This window comes from Trachypithecus francoisi, unplaced genomic scaffold, assembly GCF_009764315.1.
Source record: "Trachypithecus francoisi isolate TF-2019V2 unplaced genomic scaffold, Tfra_2.0 Lachesis_group12, whole genome shotgun sequence".
NCBI lineage: Eukaryota > Metazoa > Chordata > Mammalia > Primates > Cercopithecidae > Trachypithecus > Trachypithecus francoisi.
In genome coordinates, this window is record NW_022681457.1 from 3,013,552 (window position 1) to 3,017,086 (window position 3,535).

The window sequence follows — 3,535 nt, forward strand, 5'->3', positions numbered from 1 at the left end:
GACGGAGTTTCACTCTTGTTGCCCAGGCTGGAGTGCAATAGCGCGATCTCAGCTCACTGCAACCTCCGGCTCCCAGATTCAAACAAGTCTCCGGCCTCAGCCTCCTGAGTAGCTAGGATTATAGGCATGTGCCACAATGCCCAGCTAATTTTGTATTTTTGGTAGAGACGGGGTTTCTCCATGTTGGTCAGGCTGGTCTCAAACTCCTGAGCTCAGGTGGTCTGCCTGCCTCAGCGTCCCGAAGTGCTGAGATTATAGGCATGAGCCACTATGCCCAGCCTGGGTTTTGTTTTGTTTCGTTTTGTTTTGAGATGGAGTCTCCCTCTGTCACCCAGACTGGAGTGCAGTGGTGTGATCTCAGCTCACTGCAACCTCCTTCTTCCAGGTTCAAGCAATTCTCCTGCCTCAGCCTTCCAAGTAGCTAAGACTACAGATGCGCACCACCATGCCCAGCTAATTTTTTCTATTTTCGTAGAGATGGAGTTTCAACATGTTGTCCAGGCTGGTCTCAAACTCCTGAGCCCTGGCAATCCGCCTGCCTCAGCCTCCCAAAGTGCCAGGGTTACAGGCGTGAGCCACTGCACGGGGCCAGGGCTGGCTTCTTGTTGGTGTCCTCTGCACCCTGCCAGAGCCATTCCAAATGGCATGGCCCCAAGACCATCTCCCTAAGAGGTCAGGTGTGCGTATGAGGTGGGTGGATGTTGTTATATGTATTCAGCAAACTTTTATTGAGCATTTACTAAGTGCCAAGCACTGTTTTAAGGGCAGTGGATATTCTACAATGTACCAAAGGAACCTGGGAACTGCCACAAAGGGCATGACCAAGGGAGGTAAACTGAGGCCTGCAAACCGAGGCTAAGCGACTTATTTGCTTACTTGCTTGTTGGCTGTGTTGCCTAATAGATGTGGGAGGCAGGAACCAGGGTGGCGTGGGTCATCACAGAATCCTTGACACACTAGATACTAAAAATATATGAATGAATACACTCTGACGAAGTCTCTAGTGAGTCCCCTAGTTCTGAGTCCCCCAAGGCTGGCAGCTATGACAGATAAACGCAAGTGCTACACATCAGGTCCCATTGTACAGTGAAGCCTTCAGATGAGGGCTGCGTCTCACTTCCTGGGTGCATGACTGGGCAAAACACTTCCCTTCTCAGAGCCAATTGAGTTTTCTACACTGTAGGATGGGGGTAACTAAAGGTCTCTCCCCTGTGGGCGGTTCTCATCAGAAATTCTGCTCACTACCCAGTTCACACTCTAAAAGTGTAGCTCCATCAGTGGCTGTGGAAGTGCAGAGTTAGGAAGACGCAGACTATACAAACATAAAGTAAAAAACGTGTATACTGCTGCTTCTCAGAGGGTCCACACACCTCCAGTGAGTGGTGGATGATCACTGCTTGTTTTTGTTTTTGTTTGAGACGGAGTCTCACTCTGCCACCCAGACTGGAGTGCAATGGCGTGATCTCGGCTCACTGCCACCTCCGCTTCCCCGGTTCAAGCGATTCTCCTGGCTTAGCCTCCAGAGAAGCTGGGATTACAGGTGTGAGCCACCATGTCTGCCTAATTTCTTTTGTATTATTATTATTATTATTTTTGCGATGGAGTCTTGTGCTGTCACCAAGCTGGAATGCAGTGGCGCAATCTGAGCTCACTGCAACCACCGCCTCCTGGGTTCAAGTGATTCTCCTGCCTCAGCCTCCTGAGTAGCTGGGACTACAGGCATGCGCCACCACGCCCGGCTAATTTTTGTATTTTTAGTAGAGACGGGGTTTCACCACATTGGCCAGGCTGATCTCCAACTCCTGACCTCAGGTGATCCAGCCGCCTCGGCCTCCCAAAATGCTGGGATTACAGGCGTGAGCCACCGTGCCTGGGCTGTTTGTTTTTATTTTCAGACAGACTCTTGCTCTGTCGCTCAGGCTGGAATGCAGTGGCGCAATCTTGGCTCACTACAGCCTCGACCTCTGGTGTTCAAGCAATTCTCGTGTCTCAGCATATGCCACCATGCCGGGCTAATTTTTGGATTTTTAATACATTAGATGTTGTAATTGTTGTATTTTCGCCACGTTGAGCAAGCTGCTCTGGAACCCCTCCCCTCAAGTGATCCGCCTGCCTTGGCCTCCCAAAGCTCTGGGATTATGGGCATAAGCCCCCACACCCGGGCCATGGTGGCTTTTTTTTTTTCTTTCATTGCATAATGTCTAGGTTTGGGGTATGAATGAGCCCGTCACCCAGGTACTGAGAATAGTACCTGAAAGTTAATTTTTTTTTTTTTTTTGAGACAGAGTCTCACTCTGTCGCCCAGGTTGGAGTGCAATGGCGCAGTCTCAGCTCACTGCAAACTCTGTGTCCCGGGTTCAAGCGATTCTCCCACTTCATCCTCCCGAGTAGCTGGGACTACAGGCGCATGCCACCATGCCTGGCTAAATTTTGTATTTTTAGTAGAGGCAGGGTTTCACTATGTTGGCCAGGCTGGTCTTGAACTCCTGATCTTGTGATCCGCCTGCCTCAGCCTACCAAAGGGCTGGGATTACAGGCATGAGCCACCACGCCTGCCCCCGAAAGTTAATTTTTCAATTGTTGTCTCCTATCCCTACCTCCCTGCTCTGGTAGTCCCCAGTGTTTATCTACCTCATCTTCATGTCCATGCATACCCAATGTTTAGCTCCCACTTATAAGTGGAAGATGAGGTATTTGGTTATCTGTTCCTGTGTTAATTTGCTTAGGATAATGACCTCCAGCTGCATCTGTGTTGCTGCGAAGGACATTCATTATTTATTTATTATATTTATTTATTTATTTTTGAGAGTCTTGCTCTGTTGCAAAGCCTGGAGTGCAATGGCACTGTCTCGGCTCACTGCAACCTCTGCCTCCCAGCCTAAAGTAATTCTCCTGCCTCAGCCTCCTGAGTAGCTGGGACTACAGGTGCCCACCACCACACCCAGCCAATTTTTGTATTTTCAGTAGAGATGGGGTTTCCCTTTGTTGGCCAGGCTGGTCTCGAACTCTGACCTCAAGTTATCCACCTGCCTCTGCCTCCCAAAGTGCTGGGATTACAGGTGTGAGCCACTGCGCCAGGCTTCATTCTTTTTTATGACTTCATGTCCATGGTAGTATTCCATGGTGTACATTTACCACATTTTCTTCATCCAATCCACTGTTGATGGGCATCTGAGTTGATTCCATGTCTTTGCTATTGTAAATAGCATTGCAATGAACACCATTGTATTAAGTTATAGATCTACTACGTTTTTATGTTTGAGACATTGCATATTCACTTGTGGAACTGATAACCAGCTAAGTTTTGTATCATTAGTAGAGACGGGGTTTCACTATGTTGACCAGGTTGGTCTCTAACTCCTGACCTCAGGTGATCCACCATCCTCGGCCTCCCAAAGTGTTGGGATTACAGGTGTGAGCCACCGAGCCTGGCCGATAAATTCTTTAAAAAAAAATATGTTGGAGTAAATATAATGGGTAGTACCGCCAAGATACTAGAATACATGTCAAGGTTTAAAAAAATAGAGGCCGGGTG